Here is a 16,495-nt window from a genome sequence, read left to right on the forward strand (position 1 = left end):
GGGCTGGATAAGCGCTGGGAGGGGAGTCCCAGATAGTGAGTGTTGTGTCTCAAAGCTTTCTCCCACACTGCTGGTCACTATCCACTGGAGTTTGGGATCTGCCTGGATAAACAACTAAATCAAAAAGGAAAACCTCCTAGAATGGAGCGAAAGATTGCCTGAATGACTGTAGTTTTGACTTCTGATTCCTTCCATGCAGAAAACTCTTGAGATTTCACAACATTGGAATGGTGAGAAACAGAGGAAGGGGGAGGGACGTTTGTGCAAAATAAAAAAGAAGGCAACATTATTAAGTCAGACAGTTTTAGTGTGAGAAGGAGCTTTTTTTTTTAGACAAAGAATGACAAATCTAAATAGAGAGTCCAGAGCATTTAGTTTTGTTCACAAACTCTTAATAAAAATCAACAGGAAATGTGTCACAGTCTCTTTTCTTGTCGTTCATCCAGCTCTTCAGCATGCTACAGGCTTGTTTGCGTGGACAAAAACACTCACAGACAGTAATACGTACATGCAAAGCAATCAGCAACAAAATGACTGATTGGACTGGAGCATCTTTGTTGTTGGAGACGGGGTTATGTCAAGCTCAGTTCAGCAGCTCAAGCAGTGCCCATCAGGGAGCAGAGGGAAGGGGGGGTGGTCATTAACACAGACAGAAGAGAGCCTTTGTTGGACACAACAACAGGCACTGATTGGCACGGCCAACACTGGCTCTGAAGCTGACAGCCAGCATAAAGAAACTGAATGACCCTCGGCTGAAAGACTGACTGCAACAGCTGATTTAAAACAGACGAAAAGCTGCATGTTTTAAGAGCAAGAATGTGGTGTTTTGAGTGTGAGCATGAGCAAAACAGTACAGTAACTGTGCATGTGTGTAATCTGAGGTCAGGGGACAGGATATGAGCATTACCCCACCCAGTGTGCGCGGTGCCAAAACTGTCTCCCTGGGTCTGTCTAGAGAAAGAGGAATGTGCTGATTGGAAAACACCGCACTAACAGCGATGGCCAACTGGCCTAGAGAGCTAGTTCAATGACCAAACAACTCCCTGAGTTGCATGAAACTGGTGTATCTGTGTGTGTGTGTGTGTGTGTGTGTGTGTGTGTGTGTGTGTGTGTGTGTGTGTGCACAGCTGGTGCAGGTTAAGGGTGCAAGACAGCCTAGAGGAATAAATGCTGAGGCAGCCTGAAGGGCTGTTGCATTACAGAAGCCCTCTCTTTGAGATGTGTGTCAGTATGTCAAATCAGATCTCTGTGTTTCGTCCAGCACCATGTTTGACCTGCTAAACCTCAACTCCAGATGTTGGGAAATGTTTATCTTTGAGATGCATAAATTCACTGACTAACCATCATTCTATAAACACTTAAATTGTAGACTTTTAAAGTTTACGACTGTTCTAATGATGGTGTTCGGACCCACTGAGGTAATGCTTCCCATTTCAAAAAGATGACAGTAACATTCTTACTTGATAACCAAAACCCATTTCACCCCACAATGTCTAGTCTTATTTTGTTTGGTAATATTGATTATCTTCTTTAAAAAGCTTTTCTATTTCTCCATAAAATGATTCATCGTTACAGCATCCACTGTAATGTCTAGTTTGGTCTATAATGGGTAATATTTTTGATCATCCCTAAATAAAAAAGCCTACGTTGAACTCTATTGTATGCTATATAACTGGTTAACATATGGGAATATTCATAATTTCAGAAATACAATTACTGTTATGTCTATTTACGATCAAAAGAACTGGCAACAACTGATGATTTATTGATTTCTTGAAGTGATGCCCTGGTCATAGTGAAATATTTAGACTGCTACTGCTTATGACTTTGATTGGTAGGGGTAGGTTGAAGGAGGAAAACCAAGAAATGGGATTCAGTCTACCTTTCAGCTGCTACTGTAGACCTCTTGACTTTAAGATAAGACAAAAAAAGGGGGTTGATCCCCCCACAGCTGACAGTACAGGGTCACAGAGGGGATAAACACCCACTCATGCAGATAGCAACCCCAGATGCACTCATAAATACAGTGACTTTAAACACTTTCTGGCATGAAACCTGTTTACAGTACATGTCACATACCCAGGCATTACTGGCTTCTTTTAATCAGCACTGGCATTTCTCCAGTCTGATCCAACACACCGGAGCCTTTTGTGTTTGCACAGCTCAAGTGCATTTCTCCTGTGAGCTATGCATCTCCCACCAACAAGTGACATGATGTGATCAAATTAAAGCTAAACCTTTTCTATTTTTAATACCTAATGTGATCTGATGATATACATGAAGCAGGTGATCAGCTAAATGTTTAGTTAAGCTAAGTTCTAGACCCCCATCACCATGTCCACCTTCAATCAATTCAAAACACCAGACGGAAAGGAAAATATAAAATAGATATACATGACCTACATATGACTTAAGTGATCATTTTAATAAATAGAATGACTAAACATGGAAACAACAATAAATAAAAATAACCAATCAGAAAAAAACTAGGAGCTTGTTTTAAGTTACTTAAATCACCTGTAGATGACGGAAATTAAAAAAAAGAAAAAAAGATCCCATTACTCAACAACAAACTATTTGGCTTTCCCAAAAAACAAGAACTCAAATGTGGTTAAAGCCAACATTGTTTTACCATGACCTAAAAGCTGATGCAACCAAAGAGGAGAGTCTGGACAAGAAAGTTAACACTCATTCATCCCCCAACCAGCACTCCACACACACCTACGCGCACACACACACCTTATCAATGCAGCAAAGGACATTAGGATGTGGAAGTGAACAGCTTAAAAACACATCCGACTAGTTTCCCAGTAATCATCAGCATATCTTTTAACATAAATGAACAAAACAGCACTGAGTCATGTGTGTTAACTTCTCTGTTAAGGATGCTGAAACAACATAAAGTCATAAACTTACATAATAAAGTCTAATACAGCTGGCGTAGCTTCTTCAGCTTGGTTTTCGTGGAGGATAAAACCCTGAATTTCAAAATATTCAGAACATTTTAAAGAAACTTAAGGAACATGGGGAAAAGAATGACGTTGTTACTACCAACGCTACACTTTTTTTTTATAAAGTGTTTTAAAACATGAGGGTTATCTTGAGAGCTTTAAAACTGTTTCTCAACCTTTGAAAAATAAAAAAGGAGCTGAGGTTACGCCTTCTGTTTCTGTTGTTAACAACTGACTTCACACTCGCATTGATTTGAAATTTAAAAATAAACAATGTATTATAGTTTGGGTGTCCTGACCCAGCTCGAAGTGTAAAAACATCCAAATGTTACATCGGTGCGTGACAGGTTCAATAACACACGCTGATACTGCGTCTTTAGTTTTTGTTTTTACACTGCAACATTTCCGAAGCTTCGTCCTCATTTCATATCTTTAGGTATTTAGTCTCTCAGTTGAAAGAGCGGTGTAATTAATGCTGGCAGATTAACGAATGACATGAGTGCCACCCACAGTTTCCTTTTGCCTCACAGAATCAGTTCCGCTCCCTGCACGCATACAGACACATGTGACAGGTGTCTTGCCAACTCATAGCGCTACACAAACATGCACCCATCACCAAGACTAACTGCCCAGACTGTGAAGACAGCGGTAAATAAACCCTCCCTTTCACATGGCATGATATCAGACGGTGCTTATCTTTCTGGGCTCCATCTTTGTTTCTAATCAGAGAAGGTTCTGACTTAAATTACATGATACAGTGTGCATCTGGCTTTTAAAAGCACTAATGTATAAAAAGGTCTGTCACCTTTGACACCGTTTTCTAAACCTGTGTAGTCGTGGTTAGGGGTGCCGATTTAATTTGCACGAAAAGGTGTTTCTAGTTCTGCACGGATACAACAACGTGTTACAAAGAAGAGGCAAACATTCAACACCAATAACACCCCGGATCACAAGAAGATGATCTGTGGCAAAACAGTGAGAAAATGACAGAGAAGATCGCAAAGACACACACTCGCACAAACATCCACAGTATGTACTTTTACATGTAAATACACACATAAACACAGGGGCTGAGAGAGGAGGAACTAACGTCACCCACAAGATTTTATTTATAGAGGCTCTGAGCAGAAACACAGAGACAATGGGCAGACTGTGCTGAGAACACGAGTAAGTAGCAGTTCGCAGGAAATGCAAATGAGCGATTCTGACACCAAGGCCATTTAAAGACACCTGGTGATTAGTTAAAGATGTAAACCGCTTACTAGAACCATACATGGTCAAAAAGTAAGGGGTTAGACAAGAAAAAGCATCCATTTGTATATAAAGGGGACAGCTTTCTTTTTTTTTTTTAATCTTGTAACCCAAAACGATTTGTTTGTGTTATAAATAGCCAACTGATTAAAAAACAACTGCTTAAATGATTAGCAAATCAATTATTTTTCAAGAAAAAAGAAAATCTTATTCAAGCTGCTTAACAAACAGGATTTGCTGCCATTTGTTGACTTTTTAAGAGTAAATATATATATCTTTTAACTTTTTCACCAGTATTTTATGACAGCTTTGAACTATCCGCACCCATCATCTCTCATTCCGGGGGGTGTACTGTTCATATCTGAATAATGACTCAAAGATTCGTTCACAGACCTTCCACCTCCAGGTCCTGTGTTTTCCACTCCCATATCAAGCCTACAACTCATATGGGAAAAGACAAGTCCATGATGGGGGGTTTTCGGAATGACAGAGAAGATGAAGTAATCTCCGGATGGCTGTTGAAATCTGCCGTCCAGCTGAGAAAAAAGCTGGAGGAGTTTAATTTCTCTTGGCTGGAAATCCATTTGAGGCTGGACTCCGTTTCTCTTTTGGTTGTTCAGTCCAATGAGAAACAGGCAGGGGTGCCAGAAATAAAAATTAACGGTCACTCGGCGCAGTAATCCTCTGTAAGATTTCTCAAGGGTGAGTGGTGCAGAAAAAGCTGCTGACGTATTTGCCAGTTTTGGTGGGTATAATAAGTTGAACACTACTAACAAGGCTGAATACTAGTCGTATGAAATAGGTGGACAGAAATGTAACCAGATTTAGGAAAAGGATTAAAATGCATCCTTGGAGTGGTCCTAAAGAAAAAGCAACACATTCACAAGAAAATAAAAGAGCACTTTTATCAAAGAGCTCTCTGTTCAATGAAACAGAAGCTGAAGTCAAAATTAAAAGCTGTATCTATACAGCGTGCATTCAAAGAATTTAAACACCTGGGTTTGTCAGCATACGATAACAACTGTAGGTATGTTGCGTGGAGCACAAAGGATGTGACGGAGGGTGTGAGCAGTTCTGAAAGCTAGAAGCTAAACCAGAATAAACGGGCGCTGCAGGAGCAAAACCAACGGATGAAACTTCAGAAAGATAAAGAAGCAGCTTGCAAGAATGCAAACATGCCTCAAAGCGACATGTGACGCAATCGCGTTCATCTGTAAAACCTTTTAGAAATAATAGCTAAAAAAAACACATTACACTCGCACACATAAAAGCATGCAGCTTATCATTTCCTTAAAATCAAACCTTCCTGTACTGAACAAAAACACTTTGGCTCAATTGTGTTGGCCCCACTAAGATAAAAAAAGGCAGATTAGGCCAACTAAGATGTGTAAGTAACAATCCGTCTGTTTAGCTGTGGCACAAAAAGACTGAACTGACAGCATCCTGAGTGCTATTATTGTCAACAAAATTAATGTTCCTTTTAAATCTTAAAACAATTACTTTCTGTTTGAGTGCAGCGACTAAATGCTCCACTTCCTCCATTATTTTTGGTATACTGTCCATTTTGAGCCGGCTGGGGCAGTGCAGGGAACTTGTTTTATGCTGGACGCAGCACTGTCTATAATAAAAGCTGTGAAAAAGGCTGCACTCGTCTCTTTTCCCCCTATAAAAACCAGGCCGACTCACTTTGACCTGCCCTGAAATTAGGCTCTTAATGCTACTGTTGAATGCTACTTTCACTCACTAATTTGGGTCACTGTTTATCCTAAAACAATTATAAACTGGTTGTTCAAGTTTGGCAGCGACAAGCTGTTTTATAGATAAATCGAGAACGTGTCACTTTGATAAAAGTGATAAGAGCCTGAGAAATGTTTCTTAAACACAATGAGGCAGCAGCAAAGCATTATTTTTTTAGTCACACTACAGCTATATAACTACAATGGGCTTTTAGCGAATAGGTGTTAGATTTTTTTTTTTATTCAAATGCTTCTTACCGTGACAAAATAAGGTATTTGTATTCCAGCTTTAATTATTAAATAAAAACTTGCAATTAGTTTTGCTTTTATCACAAAAGTGGGATGAAACTCAAACTACCACTTTATTGCCTGTACATAAAGTATGAAGCAGGAGCCTTGAGGAGGCTTTTATTTTCTGCTTACTAACTGCTCTTCTAAGCATCATTCACCCCCCTTCCACTCCTAGGTTTAGCTTTTCAAAGTCTCCATCACTACAAAAAAATAAACAACAGAAAAAAAAAAAAAGAAAATTCAAATCATGCAACCACCAGGCTGCTTCTGGTAAATGGCTGTGAAGATCTACATAACTTACAGACATGTCTTCCTTTTTGGTCTAAAGACTAAAACAAATTTTTATCATTCTACTATTTTTTTTGCAACAGCAGCTTCACAGTGGAATTAGCGTGAGACAAAATTATCATGACTGGTTAAAGAAAGACAATCTAAAGAGGATTTTATCTAAAAAGGAAAGAATCTTTATTAACAATGACTCAGCGCTGTGGAGATCTGGATCTGTATACACAGCGCTAACCACAAGAGCTAAACTGCCCTCAGTCAGTTGATCAGTTGTTTGACTCCCAGGCAGCTGATTTCTCTGTTTCTCTTTTTCCTTTCATTTCCTGTCCATCTACTGTGCTTCGCAGCTAAAGAACAACCAAAAACAATGATTTTTAAAAGAAAAAAAAACTGTAATTTACATGTTACATCTTATTTTTGACAGTTCTCATCCAAAATACCAATTGTTGTTGTTTCGCAAATAAGTAATTCAGTAAATCAGGTTTTCTAAATACAAGCTGCAGGTCATATATGTCATTTATTTTTTAATATTTCTTTTTCACAAAAAACAACACTAACATGTCAGCGTGCCAAATGCACATTTGTTATCAAAAATAAATGCTTCCTTCCTTGAATCAAACTGTCCTGCTGATAGTGATAATGTCTAAATCTTTAGAGACTTCTTGTCTATCTCATTTATGTTAACCTCAAGAAAAGTACAATCCCATCAGTGACAAAATCAGCTCACCGCAACAAGAAACTGCAGCAGAACCACAATGAACAGAGCAGTAAAAGTGAATTAGAGGTGTCAGGTTAACGTGTAATAGTGTTGTGACTAAGAGATCCAGACATCAGAATAATGTGATGGATCTGACCTGAGGTTTACTGAGCCCCATATATCAACTTAATTGTCATAAGTGTCTTCTGCTGCCCAGAAATACGCATGTGGTCAGTGAGTACACACAGGAGAACATAATGTAAGTTTAACTTGGAAATATACTGTAGATGCTGCATCTCTCTGGATCACATATGCACAAATGATACTTCTTCATTGTGCTTAACTGCTTACGAGTTAAAGGCAGACATTAAATGAGAAGGAATAATGTAATCTGAGGAGCTGACTCACTAAATCAATATAATAAGATCATAACGAGTTGATGAGTAACACTTACATTCTTGCTTTTTGAGTCTGAAGCTGACACCGCAAACCTTATTGGCTCCGGTCTTCAGACAGCTCATGGCTGACCTAACGCTACCCACCACTTTCAGTCACTAAACAGGCTGTCATCATGATGGAAACCTTTCGCTGCGGTGATATTTACAGCTCCGAAGCTGTGAGATGCTCAGAAAGGTGCATCATCAAGAGAAAGTAGAAAGATTATGTATTGTCTAAATGCTAAAGTATGTTCTAAAGTATGAAAATGTGAGAAAACGGTGAAACTCAAGGATATTAGGGTCATGAAGTGCTGCCTGCAACAAGCTGTTCGCTGCATCACAGGTCGGTGCTGGGTTTTGATAAATGTGGCAACTGAAGATAAAAGAAGCATCAGAACAATCGATTATTCTTATCAGACTTAATCACATTTAAAATAAAAAAAAACTGTCTAAAATACAGACCCCCTGCTCTCTTTGCAGCAAAAGAAAGTGTTCAAAAATGTCTAGCAGATTACATAATTACAAGTACATGATTATTTTGTGTTCATTTTTTCCATATGTGCACACTCAGTCACATTGCAGGATGTTTTTCTGCTAATTTACCTTTTTATGTTATCACTTTTCACAGCGCAATACAAACAGAAAACTTCAGTGATTCATATTTCCCATAGTTCCTCTTCAAGGGCAGTCTGTAAAGTTATACAATATATATTTATCACTCGGTGTTCAGAGCTCTTGAACTCACTGTGATCATTTAAAACGTTTTCTGCAAAACATCAATTTCCTTTGAATGTAAAATGCAGTGTCTGCAATTCACACAGACACATATATTTCTTTTTGTTTCAAAGATGAAACACCTACAGTGCGACACAGTAATAGGTTGTCCGAAATAACGCTGTCACTACACAATGTTACGCATTTGCCAAAAACTCACTAAAGTCTCTGTCTAAAGGTCATCTGCTAAAGCGTCTCAAGAAATCTTTAGTCAAACAAGTGCTCTGGACCTAAATTTGTAACTGCTAATTACCTAAAATCAAGTCGCCCCGGTTTGTCTCAGTGTCCTTCTAATATCTGAGGTGTATAAATGATGGATAACGGAGCCAACTGCATCTGTGCGTAACTGATAGAACCATAAATAATAAAAGCAATGAAACTCATGACATATCACTTTGCAGCTTCTTCTAATGGCTGTTGAAGGGATCACGCCCACCCAGTCTTAGATAAATGATTGTGACTGGCTGGCCTGGATGATGCTGGGTGGAAATCTGTTTCAACAGGAGGCAAAACACATTCTGCCAGGAAAAAAAAAAAAAGAAAGAAAGAAAGAAAGTTTTTATGTCATCCCAGGCTGAGTCTAAAAAGAAATTCTTATTGGTATTCTTGTTTTTTTTTTTTTTTTACTGTGACAGTTTCACCCTAATTACAGCCAGGTGAGTTTAATAATAACCAGATAACTGTCAGTGCCTTGTCATTGCCTGTGGGAGGATTTCAGACACGACACAAACCTCCTCCGGAGCTCGGCCTTCCTACTGATATGAGGGTGAGAAAAATGCTGCGCGTTCATATTGTGACACTACTCGCTCAGGCAAATTTCAACAGAACGTCTCAAACACTAGCGTCATCAAAACGCAGACAAAAACTCGCGTGTCGATTTCGTAACAACACAGATAATGCGTACAGCCAAACAAACAATTTTAGCTCGTGTACAGGAAATGCCTTACACTGGGTCTTCTTCTTCGACCAAGGGAATCCAAATACTAACCTAACGCCTCCACTCTACACAATAACCATGACATACGTAGACTTGCATAAAGACTGAGGCTATTGACAGCTGAGAATTAACAAAAAGCCCCACCCTTGCAATCTATTAAGGGGAACTTTGTTTTACCTATCCCTCTGGGGAGCTGAGTTAAAGGAGTCCATGACTACAAGCCAAGTTTCAGCACAATGTGGTCACAGGGGCCAAGATACACATCAGCTTGTTGAAGGGCTTTCCTGAGGATTTAAATGCACTGGGAATTTTTTTGATAAGTCTTTGGCTCTCGGACAAGAATTAGGAAGTGAACTTTTCAAATGTAAGGCACACGGCCATAAAAAAAAAAGAGAAAGGCAGAAAAAAAGAGCTAAACAAAACATTTTTTAAAAACCCCAGAAATCCAGCGACAAAAAAAGCAGCTGACCTTTTCAAAACTTACATTGTGCATTTTTACAGCAAGAAGGCTAAATGCAGACCTCAGTTTTCAGATATAGAAACAGGACAGCTGTGAGAAAATACCTCATGATCACACCCACTTGAAAAGCTTCAAACGATCAGCTGTGGATGATGAGCTGAAGAGCAACGTGACGGAGTTAGAGACAATGACAGACTTTCCAACAATCGTCAAACTTATTCTCAAGGGTTTTGCTTCTAAGGGTGCTTGATAAATATTTGCTGTCAAAATTAATAGCCTTAATATACGTTTGTTTGTTTTTTTTCAAGCATGAAACCTATTTATAAATGCCTCTTTGCTGTCTTAGTGCCTCAGATCCTGTAATTGTAATGGTCAGACTTTGACAGATAAGGTTATTAACCCTTTAATCAGCTATCTCCAGGAAGTTAACAAGCTAACAATCATGCAGAATGACATTAGTGACCTAATTCTGCTGTGAATCTGTTGGAGTGTAATGACACAGTGAAGTCAAAAGGAAGGAAAGCAATCAGAAAACTTACTGGCCTGATGTTTTAACAATTAACACGTTTATAACAAGTTTCACAGCAGGGTGATTGGCTTTAAAAGGGCAATTCCAAACAGGCTGGGGTATTTTACAGCTCATGGATGGAACCAGTGATCCTCGTTTAGCAGCCAACCAGTCAGCTAGTCAGTTGAAGACGTGTTTACCACGGGCTGCTTTCTACTAACCAAGACACACAATTACGACCGGCTCCTTTAGACTTTAAGAGGGTGGCCTCCACTGCAATAATGGCGCAGCTTTTGTGGCACAGAGATGCTTGTTTTTTCCTCCTCAGGCATGAAAGTGAATTTGTTTTGCCAGCTAGGTCTATTTATATTCACAAGAGCATTCTTGAGCATTACTACTCGTGTCGCCCCTTTAAGCAGTGGATATAGAATAGACATAGGTTGGAGGAGTCCTGTGTCAAATCCTACAAAAACGAAAAAGATAGATAGATGATAGATAAAAAATTGGGTTTTTTTGTGTTTGAGAGCTGAGCTTGTGATTTAGCCAATAAAATACAGATCACTGTGCACATCAGTCAACACTGATGTGTCACAGTCTGGCCCGTTATGAGACGGCAGAGACTGAAACTTCAGAAAGGTGTCTGATCGTCACGCTCAGCCCAAATAACCCGATAGGTTGGTGGAAAAAAGAAAAAAAAAAATAGTAAGTGTTGTGCAAGCTGCGAAACAGAAGGTCTGAAGTCTTAAAACTCCACACTCACACTTCCTTTATGATGAGTCACAGTTTGGATGAACCTTCTAAACTCCCGGGCTAAAACAAGTTCTCTCACTTTCCAGTTGATGGATTGATGTGCCCCGAAGAAGGCGACACGCCTAGAAAGCAGTGACTCACGGATCTACAACAACACAGGATACAGGCATGCCTGGACTGTAAACATGTCGTTTCTCTGAAACACTAACTTATGACACACAAATCAGCAGGATATCACATCAGTGTTAATATAATTTGAGCCTTTACTCACAGTCGGTCTTGCTTTAAGAACACTTATTCTTTAAAACAAGTGATTCATCTTACGTCTGTCTCCACGCATCTTGTTAGACTTCCTCAGTACTGAACCGCATGAATCCTGCAGCTGAGGCAGGCCAGTAGTTGAAACGTCTACAATATCACCATTCAATAGCTAGAGAAGAAGTAAAACTATAACAGTTTGCTACCACAGTGTTACTACTTCATAATATTTTGGGTTGTATATGAAAAAGTGTAAAGATAAATCAGATTGCTTTTCAATAGAAAAATTAAACAATTTTACTGATGTTTTAAAGTTAGAAAGTACTGACTTTGGCAGTGATATTAAAAACATCCATCCATCTTCTCCCGCTTATCCGTGGTCGGGTCGTGGAGGAAAGAGGTCCAGGAGGGAGGAAGAGACATCCCTTTTCCCAGAGACACTCTTCAGCTCCTTCTGGGGGGATTCCAAGGCGTTCACAGGCCAGAGAGGACACACAATCCCTCCAGAGAGTTCTGGGTCTGCCCCGAGGTCTCTTCCCAGTGGGACATGCCTGGAAAACCACCAAAGGGAGGCATCCAGGATGGCCGAACCAACCCAGCTAACTCCTTTCGATGTGAAGGAGCAGCGGCAAACTACTCGCTTGCCGCCCAGCTTGCATGGCGCCTGTCCTCGCCGGTCCTACTCGCAGGTGGTGGGCCCACGTGGCGGTGGCATCCTGTCTCTTGTTGGGGCTCGGCCTAACCAAGCCACAGGAGCCTAGGATCAACCACCAGGTACTCATCGGCGAGTTCCCCCCAGTCCTGGCTAATGGGGGTGAGGGGGGCTGGAGCCCAAAATGTTTTTAATTTTATACCCAAATTGAAAAGCATTTGAGTATAAATTAGGATGATTTGTATGATGATATGATGATTTATATATTATATGAATGTATATATATATAAATATTTTAATTTTTAATAAATATATACATTTTTTTATTATTTCTGAAGGCATACCTGTTAGAAAACTTGGATTTAAAGGGAGATTATCTTGCATTTTGGTTACTGGGATCGTTAGATTGTGTCTTTATGGACTAATTTTTACGTAAATCTTAATTGCGGTGCACTGCAGCCTATGCTCATTCTGACAGCACGGGTCTCATATGAGCCTGTTAAACAAGTTCAGTATCTTCTACTTTAAAAATGAAATTTCACATTTCAAATTGTTCACATCTTAAGAGCTAATAAAAGGGACATTATTTATCTCCTGGCAAATAATCAAAGACGCAAGGTTGGGTTCCTCTACTTGCCTCAGCTTGCACCTGGGGAACTTAAAGAAGTCACGCTCACCAACCACCCACACCCCACTCTCTAAGGGTGTCCTGGTATTTATTGAGAGCATCTGAATAATTCATCTTAGCACAGGCCTGGAGATGTAAAAGGGACTGCAGCCATCATTAACTATTCACAGAAACAGTATTATGTCAGATGCATACACACTTGCATGTGCAAACAGAATGCATGTACACACATCCACACAACAGAAGACCAGGAGTACACAGCCATCTGCCAGCCCTATGGCCCTGGCTCTTAGGCTTCAGGGAAACCAATTTGTGGTTTTTGGGTTCTAATCTTCAGGTTTACAAGAATGACTTAATGAAAAGCAAGTTCAGTTTGAGATGAGCAAAAACTCTCTTTGATAATCCATTGGCACACCTTTTTTTTCTAAATATTTGACTGTGTTTGATAAAAACACCTAAAAACTATTTGACATGATATGATAAACGTAGGTTTAACAACACTCATCACCTCTTCATACAGTCAGCACATGAGGTCATGGAGACTGAAACTAAATGTTTGTGTTTTGGTTGAGATATTACGTTTGCTTAATGATTTTCTTCCCCTTCTTCCTCTCAAGTACATATCTATTAACACAGACTATTCTTACTATAACAACCCGACGATGCTGTGAAAATTTTAACATCTTTATTTACTGCGCATAATGAAATTATGTGCAAAGTTTTAAGTAGTGAGGGTCAAAAGTTGTGAAAATGAGCGTCTGACTCTTTGTAAGGTTCAGTTTCCTGTTTCTGTGGCAGTGCAGATCAAACCTTAAAACCAAACTGTTCCTCCAACACATGCACTTAAGTTTGAGGAAGTGGCTATCACATGTCTGTCATCGGTCTCAAAATAGCCACTTTGCCTAACAAAAACAACTGTTCTCTTGATACCCAATATGTAAATAATACAAAGGCAGAAGATAAAGCAATGATTCGTCTTAAAGGATCCATTAGGTTTTGTCCAACACCCTCCTTCTGATGACTGAGGTTAAAAAAATAAATAAACGGATGGCTAGTATAGATTAGGTCTATATTAGTGCTGTCGTGCTCTGCTGAGCCGTACCCTTTATACGCAAAACATGCATCCTGTTTCTGCAGCATCAGAACGAGCGGCCTGATGAAGAAGCAACTGGCGGTCGTGTGGACTGTCAGTCCCCACAAACTAGTCACAGATGTGAACACAGCCACTCCACATACATGTGAACAGAGATAAGCGCTCCAGATACCAGAGATTGCTCTTGAGTTTAATTATAAAGCAGTCTGGAGGAATGGGAGTACTTTAAAGCAGAACCATGACTGTCCTGAACATTTAAACAAAAGACCTATTTGTGTAGAATTTTGTTTGGGTAAGCTGTGTTGAATTCTTTCCAGAAAACTCGCAAGATGATGTGAGACGTGAACCTGACACGAGGGTTACAATTGTTACGCTGCGGAGGCTAATCCCCAATTATGGCAGAGGGAGCCACACCCTGCAGAATCTGACCAGTCATCGGAGGCTCATTGGTCTTCGTACACATAAAAGCCTGACTGGGTTCGGCTGAATGTCCTAAATGGCTGCAGAGTTTCTGGCCACAGCGACCCAGGCCAGCTGAATGATCGCCATTGTGTCCCCGTAGTCACAGGGGGCTAGCAGAGCTGAGTTGGTTTTTAAGAGGCCGTTTGGCAGCCCTGTGTTCTTATCCAAGCAACGCAGGAACAGGCATTTCCACTTGGTTTGGATGAAGGCTTGTTATGAACAGAAGAAAAATGACCCATCAGGTAGCGACATGAGGCATGCTTCCTGTCATAAATGCACAAGGAGGCTTTTACACACATACAGCTAAAGTACTGTAAAGGCTGGAATATTAAGCGGCCCCAGCTTGTTGAGACAGAAACTATTCCCGTTCTTTGTCTTACTGCATTCAGTGCTTTAGGGTAGCAGTATGAAAAACATCTCACAATAAGCTAAACTGTCAAGCGATCATAAAATATATGAACATCAACCCAGAATACTATGAACTGAGCTGCTTCTTGAAGAGAAATGTTGCCGTTTAAAATCCAGTCCCACACTTTGTATGAGCGCAACAAGGAGGAAGTCTTCAAAATAGCCATGATCTCAAACTACATTACTACATTTAACTAAGCAAAATTGGAGGTGACAAGTTTCAGTAGAAAGTTTCCTCAACTACAAGTGACATAGGTCTGTATCGGGAGCCATCAATAACTGCCTGGAGCAAAGCAACTACACTAAATAATGAGAAAAGAGGGAAAATTATCCTGAAACAAACATGACATCATTGTAATACATTGCATCCTATTAACTGTCCAGATCGTAGAGCAATAACTTTAATGGAAAACAACACGGTTTGTTGATGTATGCCAAACACAAACGTCTCACAATCAAAGTTATCAAAATGATTTATTGCTAATATTATTGTAAAATATTGTGATGACAATATCAGTTACATGTTCTGTCAGTACAATGTTCGGAACGTTCTCCGTTCGCAGGCTATGAGCTTTCCAAATTTGTATCTTTTGAACGCAGCTTGTGACTGTGATTATTTTTTAATCCTTTGCAGTATTGATACGGTGCACACAGATGTTGCAATACCGATAAATCTTTGACACATTGTGCAGCCCTCTTGCTTCTCGTTAATTGATGAACGGCAGGTTTCTTGAACTGCATGACCTTGGATTTTCTGCTTCTCAGTTCAAAACAGAAGTTGCTTTTGATACTTTTGAGAAAATAATAAAAGATCTATCCATTTACAGTTTCCTACTTACATTACTTAGCTTCCCAATACTACTGTGAGACACTGTGAGTTATTTTTGACCAGGATTTGTCCTTTAACTCGCAAGTGTCTACAGGCTGGGCTATTATAACGTTCTATTTTTAGGATGTCCCAGTAACTCTCTGAAAAGCCTCCAGCTGACCCAAAATGCTGCAGCAAGTGGTCTGATGAGATATTTGAAGATCATAGTTCTCCAATCTCAGCTTCTTTTTATTGCTTTCCCAACAAGTCCAGGGTACAATTTGAAAATTATTCTCTCATATAAAACTCCGTCTTTTATCAAAAGAGCTCATTATGACAAAGCTTTTCACTTTTCTACGGGCGGTTTACTTGTGGTTTCTAAAGAATCCCAACATTAGAATGAGAGGCAGAGCCTTTAGGTATCAGGCTCCTCTCTTTTAGAACCAGTTAATGATAAACTATAAATAAACTGTACTTGTATAGAGCCTTTCTTCAACACAATCTGCCCTCATTTACCCAGCCACACACACACGTTCATACAGGACTCTACTACATCCCTACAAAGCTAACATGAATGAATCATCCTATGGTGACTGATCAGTGCTTTAAACTCCATTTATACACCGATGGGGCACATCGGAGGCAATGAGGGGTTCAGCGTCTTGCCCAGGGACACTTCGGCATGCGGCTGCTGCCAGGAATCAAACTTCCAACTCTCTCATCAGAGGACGACTGCCCTAACCACAGAGCCACAGCCGCTAAACCAACAGTTTTTTAAGACTAAAGCTTTCCTTTTTGATTAACACTGAAAGCCATAACAGATGTCAAAATATACGATTTTTTGTGGTTTTGATTTGAATTTTTAGGCTTCTAACAATTTCTACATCAATAAACAATTGTTTGGGGGTTATTCTCACTCAGATTTCATAAAAGTTGCATCAGAAAACAGCAAATATGCTCCGCCTTTGTTTAGAACTGCATTCCTGATCAGTTATGATCAATATAATAACCATCTCTTTAGTTATACAAACCAACACACACACAAAATAAAATAAAAAACGAGCTTTCGCCTTTTGGTGACGGGCGATAATAAACCAGAGTGGAAACTA

The 16,495-nt window shown here is 39.7% G+C and overlaps 1 protein-coding gene across 3 annotated transcripts in view; it reads right to left on the reverse strand.

The window, feature by feature from the left end:
- The window catches only part of dip2ba (disco-interacting protein 2 homolog Ba), a 36,428-nt gene that overhangs the window by 17,716 nt on the left and 2,217 nt on the right, over positions 1–16,495 (reverse strand). The window lies entirely within an intron of this gene.

The sequence above is a fragment of the Kryptolebias marmoratus genome, linkage group LG8 (genome assembly GCF_001649575.2).
Source record: "Kryptolebias marmoratus isolate JLee-2015 linkage group LG8, ASM164957v2, whole genome shotgun sequence".
NCBI classification, from domain to species: Eukaryota; Metazoa; Chordata; class Actinopteri; order Cyprinodontiformes; family Rivulidae; genus Kryptolebias; species Kryptolebias marmoratus.